The following is a 12,544-nucleotide window of genomic DNA, read 5'->3' on the forward strand; positions in this document are numbered from 1 at the left end:
GGAGACGACACTGGCACGGCCAGGGTGCACGCGTGTGAGCAAGTTGGCACCGTGCGTGGCACATTGCATGTCATCACCATTCTTTTTACAAATTTAAAGATTGAAGCACAAGGAGTACAGACTGCCATAGAGTCGAAAGCCAGAACTTGCAGTGCTACAAAATAAACACATTCCCAATATTGGGCTCCCAAATTATTCTTTGTTCTTTTTGTGCACGCAACTGCCCAAACACGATTTCTTGCTGACAACCTGCACATTCTTATGTGCTAAAAGTAACCCAAGCACTGGAGTCACATGCGTGCATGAGCAGTGCATGCTAGGAATGGCATTCAATATTTAAAACGTGATTTGGATTTTCTGAAGAAAGACCGAATCTTTGCACAGGCTACTCTAGCTTTTTGATAGGGATTTGGGTCACTCTCAGATAAAATATTTAAAACTGAGAGCTGTGTGTGCGTGTGTTTTACAAATGCCACCTCTGGCCTCCTTTGGGAGTTTCTCCTTTTGCTCTGCCACCCAGTCCTCTTGCGTGTTCTGAGATCCTTGTCACTCTCTCCGATGACAACCCACACGTGGCGGAGCCGAGCCAGTAATTGCATCACTGTCTTTTTCAGACATTCCTCCTGTGCTCCATGGTGGCACTTAAGGGGGTGTCTCTGAAGCCCTTCAGGAGTGGACGGGGGCCATGGCGTCATCACCTGCGCCTGCCCCGTGCCACGTCCCCACCTTCTGCAAGCCCCCCAGGTGTCCAGGCTCTGTCCCCCATCTGAAACCCAGGGACGCGCATTGCCCAGCACCTCTGACTCTGAGGCCGTTTTGTCAGAAACCGTCTCAGTGAAATACCGTCACGATGCCTCTAGCGCTTACCAGCCACAGCTCTACCACCGACAGTGCGGGAAACAGAAGCCACCTGCATTCTCGTAAACCATGAACCTGTGGTCCTGGCTTTGGGACGAGCTTCCAAGGGCCCAGAGCAGAAAGTTCCAAGGCAGAACTCCTGACTGGACATGATCTGTGGGGAGATTTTCTGTCTGGTGCCAACGGACAGACACACGGTGTCATCGGTAGAACCCAGGAACAAGGGACAAAGACAGGCGTGAGCGTACCTTTTTATTGAGGAAATCAGATGAGTGCAGCCATGAGGAACAGCAATAGAAAACTGAGAGCTAAACTCCTGGGACAGCATCTCTCATTCTATTTTCTCTACTTCTACCACAATATAAAAGAAATCATGTTATCAAAGTGGCCTACATCAGCCTCTATTTTTTGTCAAATTTTATTACACTCACTGAGAAGCCTGGAGTTGAAAGGGGCTTTGGATGGGCATCCAGAAGCATCAGCGTGTGTGCCAGGACGGTCCAGTCCCACGGGCCTGATGGGGACCCCACGCTCCGTGGTTGTGAGCAAGGTGGTGCCGAGGGGCGCAGACACCCGGAAATGGCACCAGCGTCCCTGGCAAGGCCTCGGGACGCAGACAGAGCCTGGCTTCCAGCCCCTGGGCTGCTCTACGGCTGCTGCTGTTGTTGTTATTGTTGTTGTTGTTGTTTGGGGGGAGGGGCTGATGCTCTTTCATTAGGTTCGGGAAGAAAATAATATGACAAAGGCTTTGATTCTCCTGCACCGTGGATTTCATAGCCCGGCTGTTCGCTGAAAAACTGTCGCAGCAGCTTACGGCGACTTTAACGGAACGTGCTGTGGGGTTCCCTTACGCCTCTGACACTTTTTCCTCCACCTCTGCTTTCCCCATTTCTCACGGCCACTTTCTCACCGTCTTCGCCGCCCCCGTCTCCGTTTTCAATCTCCGTCTGGCCGCCCGTCGTTATCTGCCCTGTTTACTGCTCCGAGCTCCCTGCGCCCCGGACATCATCCGAAACTGCAAACGACAGGATGCAATAAGCCCGGGAATAGCAGCAATCCAAGAAAGTTCTTCATTCACTCTTGTTCCTAACTCTCTGTCTTCTTATCCTACATAGAAAATAAAAAAATCAATACCGCCTCACAGGGCTTGATAAAAGTGCCGGCCGAGTACAGCAGGCCTGCTGGATACAGTAAATTAAAGTGATCAAAATTTTGCAGTCGGCTCTGCCTGTCGCCTACATAAACTAACAGCCTGTCTGCCGGGTGCCCGTCAACTGGAAGCTTTATTTTTATCTGCGCCTCTGATTGTCTGGGGAATGAATGCACGCGCCTGCCGGGTTGCAGTCTCCACACCGGTGTACGAATCTGTGTGGCCGCGGGAGGGTCACCGGGGTGCTGAGAAGGGGCTGCATGGGTTTTCAGAGACACGCGTGTGGTGCAGACATGAGGAATCGCGTGATCAAGCTCGAACGTGGGGGGGAAGACGAGGCAGCCCCGGCAGGCAGGAGGGCAAGGGCCGGCCGACCTTGCCCCGGGCCTACTCCCAGCGTGCAGCCCCGGGTGGGCGGCTTGGCCAGCAGGAGGCCAGTGACTGACCTGCACAGCGGCAGTGACTGCAAAGGGGTTGTCACCGTAAACCTCAAGTGGCAGTCATGAGAATTTAGAGCCACGTCTATAAAACACCTTCAGTATCACAAGTGCTCACACAACGGTAGCTTTCCTCCCCTGGGCGAGCAGACACACCCACACATCTGCACACACAGGCAGGAGCTGAAACACTGTGCGCCTTTCACCTCAGGAGGAGACAATTTTCTGTCTAGGACAACGTGAGCATCCATGTGTGCACCCGCCTGTTACACCAAACTATGAAAAAATGTCATTTCAGTACCAGCTTTTTATATACGATTCGCCAGCATAGAAATACACATTGCACTTAGCTTTGGAGTACGATTCACATTCACCTGGCCACATCTACAGGTGCCTCAGCGAGAGGGAACATCTGTGCCATCTGCAAGGGCAGCGGAGAAATCGCTGGCGTCACCACCTTCAGCCCAGTTCTCCCACCACACCCCTGACCTCGCGAAGTAGCTGACATTGGCCGGCGTTGGAAATGAACTAACAGTCTCCATCCACCGTCAGGAAATGGGAAGGGACGAGAGAGCAAATCAGCACACCCCGGCCGCCAGGGAGGGCCGCGGGAGCGCAGGTGCAGGCCAGTGGCCAAACGCCCCCGAGCCACGCGGACGTCTCCGAGTCCCCACTGTGGCCCCAGACGGACGAGCGGAACTCGCTGTCTTTGTCGGCTGCCTCCCCTGCCGGGTTCTGATTCCGTGAAGGGTTCGAGCCACGAGAGCTGCACAGACCCAGCCGCTGACCTTGTGCACCCAGGGCCGTGGACTTGGCCCCGAGGCTGGCGGTGTGACCCAGGAAGCTGCGGGGGCTGGGGGCCCTGCCGCTCTCTCCGCAGGGCCCCTCGCTCAGCCCAGGTCTTCCTTGTGTGCAATCGGGGTTACAGAAATTACGTTTCGGTGTTACCGGGAAGGCTGAGGTGACCGTACGCAGAGTGCACGAGGAAAGGCAGCAATTCTTATGGAAAACCTGATTCTTATGGAAAACCTGAAATGATCCTCCACAATCTGACGGAAGCTTCTCCCCGGAGACAGTTGCCGAGTGGCCTGGGGAGTGGAGGCGAGGGCACAAAGTCACGTGCAGGGACACTGGCCCACACCCCACCCGGGGCCCTGCGCGGGACGGCTGCTCCACGACCCGCCCCGCAGTCCGCGCTGCCTCCCGGGGCAAAGCGCAGCAGAGGAAGAAGCGCGATCACAGGCACGGGCCTCGCGGAGCCCCTCTCGCCGCCAGCCCGTGCTCGGTCGCAGGGACGGCCGTGACCTCCAGCAACTCAGCCGTCTCTGTGCGCCGGTGCTGGGCGCCCAGAGCCGCGCCTGGGACCCGCCCGGCAGTCCCGGCACACTGCCCGGGTGACGTCCTCACGACAAGCCGACCCCACCTCCGTGTCCACAGGGACGGGCCGCCTGGGGTCCCCGAGGGAGCAGACACAGCGCCCGGCACACATCAGGCCGGAACAAATATTGGCTCGTTATTTTGGTAGCGACATGACAAACCCCTCAGGACTCAGACCTTTGGAACCTAAAGTTGAGGTGGCTCTTTGGGACTGCTGATCTTATTTTACAAATAAGTATCTTTCCATTACACTTACAAGATAAATTCTCATCCTAATTACAGGGGCATTATTTTAATCTGAGTATTGCAAAAAGAAAATCTCTTTCTAAAGTAATGAAATGTCATTCCTTCCTTCTGTGACATCCCAGATGCCCCAGTCCTTCCTACAAACCACCGTGTCATTTAGCACCTTGGAGGCCCCTAGGAAAAGGAAAACCCACAGGAGCCATCAGGGAATTTAGCCAGAACTGTTTAAAGGGCCGACCGCAGACAGGGTCTCCTGAGTTTAAGTCTCTGACTGGGACCATGCATTCACCTCCACGCTGCCAACCCCTTTCGGTTTATAGGACTTGTCTAAGTAAAATTATGCCTCTAGAAATTTTTGTCCCATGTTTTATAGGATGGAAGGAGACCAGATCCCAAAGATCCTGGGGTCTCGGGAGCATCGCAGGCCAGCATTTGGCGTCAGCAGGAGGAAGCACTGGGCTCCAGCACCCTGAGAGATTGCGTCGCATCCTGCGGGGAAAGTGCAGGAAAAGAAAAATTGCGGAACTCAGTTTCTGCCGCACCCAGGCTTGGGCTTGGCGAGTCTGCAATTTTGTCCGAATTACGAGTGAAACCAGCAGAATTCCATGGAAAGGCTCTAGGTTGGCAGAGAATCAACCTAGAGCTAGAACTAGCAGGTCAAAGTTCAGGAATGCTTTTGCCTTTGGTACACGGTGGCTCTCATAAGTGAACCTGGTCGTTTCCCCAGTTCCTCATGGCCTATCCCGGCCCCGGTCCCCACCGGGGAACATTCCAGCTGGGCCCGTGGCGAGACAGCCACTGCAGCCCCTGCAGCACAACCCCCCCAGGGACCCCGGCACACTGAATCCCAGTCACCTTCTATCTCAGAAAATTCAATTTGCTGTCACTCTTCACGGCTGTCGGCCACATGCAGGGCCCCTTCTGGGTTCTCCAGAGCAAGGCCAGTCATCAGAAGTGACCTTTAGACTCAGGAAGTCGTTTGCTCTCTCCGAAGAGTTGAAACATCCCCACGAGCTTTTTCTTGCACCCGTTGGTTTAGTCTGCACCCGGCACTGGCAGGTGTCTCTGCAGAAACTTCTCCGCCAAGAACAGGCAAGGCACGTTCTAAACCTTCTGAGCTTCCATTTTGCTAAAATCCTCAACCACCATCCCCCTGTACAATACTGAGCTTTGGGTGTCACAGAAACCAAGAATTTGTCAACACCTCCTGGCGTCCTACTCAGCCGCCTTCGAGACTGATGTTCGGAAACACCCTTTCCTGCCGCTGTTTCGCAGGGCAGCCCCTCGACACCGACAGCACAGCCCCCGGGAACACCCCTCTCTCCACAGGCCCCCACTGGCTCTGGCCGGCACTGAACCAAACCACGCGTGACGTGGAGACACAGAAGGGCAGGCGTCCACCAGGACATCGGCAAAGAAACAACTTGAGAGCCAGCCCTTCTCCCAAGGCCCGGTCTGGCCCTGCCGACTTGGCAAAACTCCCACTGATCCGGGTTTACAGAACAGGGAGGCCTGCCTGAGACCACTGGGTTTACAGAGATTCAGCTAAAGGCTGCTCGTCGACCCAGGAGAGGGGAAAGGCTGTCACAAGGGAAAATGAGCCGAGAAAGATGGGAGAGGAGACCCCCCAAGGGGCTGACTTAAAGGAGAAATTTTCCTGGGAAGCTGAGGCGGGATGATCACTTGAGCCCAGGAGTTTGAGACTAGTCTGGGCAACACAGTGAGACCCTTTCTCTACAAAAAAACTTTAAAAAGAAATTAGCCAGGTGTGGTGGTGTGCGTCACAGTCCCGGCTACTCTGGAGGCTGAGGCGGGAGGATCCCTTAAACCCAGAGTTGGAGGCTACAGTGAGCTGTGATCATCCCATTGCACTGCAGCCTGGTGACAGAGCGAGACCCTGTCTCTAAAAAAGAGGAAGGAAGGAAGGAAGGAAGGAAGGAAGGAAGGAAGGAAGGAAGGAAGGAAGGAAGGAAGGAAGGAAGGAAGGAAGGAAGGAAAGAAGGAAGGAGGGAGGGAGGGAGGGAGGGAGGGAGGGAGGGAGGGAGGAAGGAACAATGCTAAGAACTACACCTACATTGGATACTCCCACAGGGCGCGTTATCCTCTTACATCCTCTTCCCTGGAAACTGCAAACACAAGTGCTCTCCCTGCCTGTCGGTGACTGCCTCACATGACATGACAGAATAAGAAAAATTTTCTGCTCCATAAAATGCTTGTCAGATGTCAAGGGCTGGGGGCACCGAGGGAATAGTCACTGCCTCGTGGATTGTTTTGCAGACTCGTGGTTCAAATAGTGCCTGGGAGACACAGTGACGGGCAGGAAGACACCGTGCACACAGAATGCGGGGACAGGGCGTCCCTCTTCAGAAATACGGGGGAGAAACCTCTGTTCATCTCCTTACCGCTGCCACTTCCATGGCCCCTGTGGCTCACAGGTCAAGGGAAGTGCAGGAAGTTAAAGCGCTCACTGAAGTCAGTGTGTGTCCCCCTCCATTAGAATTATTTTTAAATACTTTCTCATCAAAGGAAAACTTTCACCCAGAACTGCAATTAACAGATGGAGACAGGGGGCAGCAGTCGTTGGGATGTTCCCTTGCAGCTCCCCGGCTCTAACGCGGCGACAAAGAGCGCAGCGCACATTTCCACAGGGTCCCCAACTCCATGTGCACCCGTTCAAAGCAGCGCCCTCCGTCCGCGGCCGGGGCGCTGTGCCGTGACGCCCCACGCATGTCCTGTGCCAGCGCTGCCCAGCAGGCAGCCCACAGCGTCCTCTCCTCGGCTCTCCCTGCTCCCCGCTCCCGTCTGGTACTTCCAGGGCTTTTCATCACAAGTCCAGCCGACTGATCACCACAGATATGAGCAACAACTTTGCATGCTAACGGTGCAGGATTTTTTATCTGAGATAATATTTCTCCCCTAAAAAGACTCTGCACAGCTACGTATTAATTAAAATCTAAATACTAAATATTGATTGATGCGTTATCAGCCCATAGCAGTTGGGCCCTGCCACATTGATTTTTTGCTGTGATTTATTATCATATTTAGGAAAAATCATTTTGTGTGATTATACGAGGAAATAGACTTCGGTGAGGGTGTAATTCTTTTGTATCACTTTTGTTGTGCGAGGACGGCCGATTCCTCAGTGGCGGAGATGGCTGATAGCCTCGACGCTGCCCTCGCGGCGCTGCCGGCCGATGCGTTAAGCCTGCCTGGTCTTGTCGTTAGGAATAATGGTGCGGATTACCTCCTTAATCACAGCCCAGATTAACAGATGGATGGGTCTAAATTCTCAAAATTATCTAGTTATTAACAAGCATTTCTTTTTTATCACATTAATAACATCGTTGCAGAGGATTTTCTCCCTTTGACTGGAACCGAAGCAAAACCCCAGCACAATGTCCGGCCTGGCCCAGTGTGTAACCGTCAGTGGATTAATCTCTTCCCTCAGTGCCAAAGTCATAGCTGCAGCAGCCAACACCCGCTGTGGGGACAAACAGAGAAAGGCGTGTCTGTGTAAGGCAGACAGGGGCGCGTGTGAGGGAACACACCTGAGTGCGTGTGAGCGATCGCGCGTGAACATCGTGCCCCGTTGAGGGAAAAGGTCTCTGACGGCTCTGGTGCCAGACGCTGGCACTGGTCCCACAGTCATAGCAGAAGAGACACAAAATTCACTGTGAAAATATCTGCACTTACAAATTCTGGATTAGAGGACTAACAGAAATATAATATGCCAAAATCATCCATCGGTTTTCTCGCTTACCATTTCTTTAATACATGGGAATAAACATAAAATAAATATAACATCTTTAACTCTGTGATTTTCTTTTGGTGTAGTCAATGATTCTGTAAGAAATTATTCAAACTTCAGCAATGAGCTCTCCCCTAATACTCAGCGAGGCATCTCCCCTCTAACCCTCCCAGCAGCACTCAGGGAATTCGAGTCCATAACTAAGTCACTTGTGGCTCATCACTACTGTGGCTTTTATTACAAAAGCCACTGTGCTGGGCTCATTTGGCCCAGAAATTAAAATATCTGGCTTGTTCAGACTTTCTAAAAAAAATTGAGGAACTTAAGAATTGGGTAAGGTTTAGGATCACTTTTTAAAGAAAAGAAATTAGACCATTCCATTACCATTAAATCAAAATAAATTTAAAATACCTATACTTTTTCTCTAATTTTCTAAAAGTTTAGCAAGTATGCTTTAAAAAAAAATAGAATCAAAAACAACCTTGGGAAGAGACCTTGGGAAAGCTTGGGGAAAATATGTAAGTGTACTAATCTCATACACACAGCTGTTCCCTGCTGTTATTGACCAGTTCTCAGAGTGGCTTTATAGGAAAGGAGGGAAGGGGGAAGGAGGGAAGGAAGGAGGGAGAGAGGGAAGGAAGGAAGGAAGGAAGGAGGGAGGGAGGGAGGGAGGGAAGGAGGCAAGGAAGGAAGGAGGAAGGAGGGAAGGAAGGAGGGAGGGAGGGAGGGAAGGAAGGAGGGAAGGAGGAAGAAGGGAAGGATGGAGGAAAGGAAGGAGGGAGGGAGGGAGGGAGGCAAGGAAGGAAGGAGGGAAGGAAGGAGGAAAGGAAGGAGGGAAGGAAGGAAGGAGGGAGGGAGGGAGGGAAGGGGCGCAGGTGTGGGGAGGGGGTGGGAGGGAGAGGCTGCGGTTGCTCACAGTGAAGTTGTGTACCAGGACACCCCTGTGCCCCCTAAACCCGCAGTGGCTGGGTCATTGTAAGTCTTCCTGGGCCCTGGTATGGAGGATGCAAAACTGAATCGATGCCCCCGGCCCCGTGCTCAGAGCGAAGTGGCCACCGCCCTGTGGAAGGTAGAGGCCCGTCCTAAGGAACGCGCCTGAGCTGACTGCAGGGCCAGGTGTGAAGGAGGCAGCTGGATGGGCAAAGGTGCCAGGCCAGGCGAGCTGGGAGCCAGGGTGGCAGACCAGGGCGGCTGAAGAACGCCAGGAGGGTTTGCAGTCAGAAGGACTGTGCATTTTATGGATGTCCAAAAAAAAAAAAAAATGAATTCTGAATCAGGTCTTCTATATCAGAACGAGAGCCTGAAGCTAAATTTGTGGAAATTATTTTATAGGAAAAACACTAAACAGTCCCACCTATAAAAACCCTGTTTCTGTCCCCTGCTGTAGGAGGCTGAATTATGAAACAGAAAATACTAATACCTGCTGCCTCCATCATCCTGGCGTCCACACACATGCCGGATGATGACAGGGAGAGATGGATCGGACCATTTCGTCTGTAATGGGCTTTCAGTCATTTTATTGCGCTTTTGCGTTTTACCGGGGAAAAAAAAGGGTTCATCTCACTGCTGCATAACTCTCAGCCCAAGGCGGCGCCCTCCAGAACGAAACGCACTGGCCAGTCCCCGAGACCGAGCACACATCTTTGTTTCGTTGTATTTAGGAAAACGCCGTTGCTGAATTTTCTACAATTACGTCCTGATGGAGAATAAGCCTGGTTTTGCCTACATGTTCTCCCTTTGTATGGGGTGAGGACGAGAACCAGAACCTGGACGAGTGTGATCTGCATCCTCAGGCCCGAGCAGTCAGACGCCGCACCGGCTGGAGCCACAGGGGCACCTGGAGGAGCAGGGACAGAAGGGGCTCAGGGGAGGATGCCTGAGAGAAAGGCAGCGCGACCCCACCCGGGGTCCGTGCAGCCCCCAGCGACGTCTCGGGAGAGCAGGGGGACCAGCTGCTCTTGCTCCCGCCCTGGGGGTCCTGTCTGGGCGCGCGCCTGTGGCAGCCCCGTCGGTCCCTACGGGAGAGGCCCCCGCTCGCCGGCAGGTCCTGCAGAAAGCAACACCGCTGCGTGACAGAGAAGGGTGCACAGAAATCCCACCTGACTTTTCAGAATAACGACCCTCGTCATAGGCGTCACCGGAGTCACCGAGCTCTTTCGGCAAACCTCGGCGAGCCGCACACGCTAAGCCCGCACCTTCACCCAGCGCCTGTGAACAGCACGGGAATCAGCTCGCACAGAGGTGGGTCCACCGCAGCGCGAGCCCTGCCAGGCCGCGTGGCAGTCTGCGACACGGCCCACGGCCCTGCCGACACTTGGTCACTGCCGAAGGCAGCGGGCAGCAGCGCTTTACGCGGTGCAACAGCAGGAAGCGGCCTTCAGTGACTCATCGGGAAACAGCAGCATCCTCCGTCGGGCCGCAGACGCCTGCGCCAGGGCTGCGCGAATCCGAAAATGCTCTTTGGTGACAGGTTTTTCCCTTGACGGGGTCTGTTCCGTTCCTCCTTGCCGACACGTCCCCAGTATCTTTTCTTTCTTTGTGAGTCATTCCCGTGGCCCAGCCCACAGTTGGGGTTTTGCCTGCGAGGAGCACGTCTGGGTGGGTCGTTGGCCTTGTCTCCTCCCCAGCTGAAGGGGGCGGGACGTGTCCCCCAGATTCCCACGTGGAAATCTGGCCCTGAGCGGGTGGTGTTAGGAGGGACCCTCGGGAGGCGACGAGGTCGTGAGGATGGAGCCCTCACGGACGCGACCGGAGCCCTCGTAACAGGGACCCCAGCGAAACCCCCATCCTCCTCCTGCCCAGGGAGGACCCAGCCGCGCCGGCCTGGGACCCCGGCCTCCGGAGCAGTGGGCAGCAAGTGTCTGCGGCTCACAGGCCACTCGGTCTGTGGGGCCGGACGCCACTGTCCAGCCGGACCCCGTGAGCTCGGCAGACGAGCAGCGCGCCACTCCCTGCGGCCGGATCGCGTGACTGCTGCCCCGGCCGAAGACGCAGATCCAGCCCTTCGTCGCATCCCCCTGCCCGCGTCGGGGCCGCCAGACCCTTGTCGCTGTCCGGAGCCGTGGGTTCCACGTGAACGACCGCACCACTCCTGGCTCGCAGCGGCGCGGCGAGGGGGACGACACCGCGTGTGGCTCCGCCGTGTCTGTGGGTCCTCATCGCGCCGCGGGGCCGCCCGCTAACTTGCGCACGTCATGCCTCACTTCCCGCAACCGCCCCTCCGCACCTCGCATGCGGTTTTACCGGGCAGGACGCGCGTCCAGGAAGCACAGAGGAACGGGGCTTAAGGGGAAGGTACCTCCCAGCTCTTGCAGCCAGGTGGCAACTGCTACCAGGTAATCGTGGGTTTGACATTAAAAAAAAACTCCTTACCATTCTGAAATAAAATGTGACCAAAAGTTTGATGTCCGAACTGGAGCAATGGTTAGCATCACAACTATCCTCTCAATATTCCAGAATTTATATCTAGGGAGATAATACAACATACGTAATCCTTTTAAGCTTACAGGGAAAAGAAAAAGTTTGAAATGAAGACATATTGAAATGAAAACATCCTTGCTTCCTGCTTCTGGGGATTTCCTACCCAATGGGCCTTATCTCCAACATTCCTGCCAGAGACGCTGTGCCATAGAGCACACGCTGTGTGTCTCTGGGTTCCCGGCAGTCACACTGGACAAATGATGGAGATTTTCCTTGAAGCATAACAAGAAATTGCATCCTGGACTCCTGGCAAGGCATGCTTTGCTTGCATAAGAATCAGGACGGTGTCCGCCACTGTGGCTGAGGAGGAAGGGAAGGAGTCTTTCTCCGTCGGAGACATGGCCGTGAACTCCTCCTTTGGCCACGGGCAGGTGTAGGTTCCCAGCCCCGCCCCACACGTACCTAAACTAGTGTTGAAAAGCCTTTGAGGAGAGGCTGTCTGGTCACAAGCAGACGCTCCTTGTGTGTTTAGTGTGCCAGTCTTGCTGTGACCGGGCACCCTAATTGCAGCCCACCGTGACCACCGAGGATGTAGAAGAGCCCACCACGCGCCCGTGGGTGACAAAGACACCTGCTTACGAGGAAACGCATTTAAAACATAAGCGTGTGGCCGCGTAAGACAGAATACACACTTCAGAGTCAGCTCACTTTTTTAGTTGCGACTGGAGCACCTTCTAATTTAGAAACATGGAACCCACGGCCACCCTGCCGTGTCCCGCTTCCCGAGACAGGTTTGGGGTCAAGGTGCTGCCCAGGTGCCACCAGGAGGACTGTCGGGCCTCCTGAGCCACAGCCTGAAGACCCGTCACTTGGCCGTGACCATAAATCACCCTGGGCCAGGGACCTGGGGACGACAGCAGCCGCGTGGCCCCACCACGGCCCAGCTTTTTATCATTGTTGGCTCCACAGTGACATTTGGCCTCGTTTGCTGCCTGTGTGTGGTGAGGTGTCCCCACTCACACCTGGCATCTGCGTGAATAAGTAACGACGCCACGGCTGTGGTGTCTGTGAACCCTAAGTGGGTCGCCGACGGTGGGGATGTCAGGGCCTGCCTGGCAGAGGACAGCATGCCCTAACCCTAACCCAGCAGAGGACAGCGTGCCCCGATTCCAGGTCAAGTCGCACCGAGGCCACAGACAGAGACAAAGAAAAGGAAGAGGCTTGGGACGTGTGGGGAAGATGCTGTTTGCAAACAGAATCGGCCCCTCCTTGCTGCCCTCCTGGGGACGGTCACAGGCTTTGGGGAAC

Source organism: Lemur catta, chromosome 16 (genome assembly GCF_020740605.2).
Source record: "Lemur catta isolate mLemCat1 chromosome 16, mLemCat1.pri, whole genome shotgun sequence".
In the NCBI taxonomy this organism is placed as follows: domain Eukaryota; kingdom Metazoa; phylum Chordata; class Mammalia; order Primates; family Lemuridae; genus Lemur; species Lemur catta.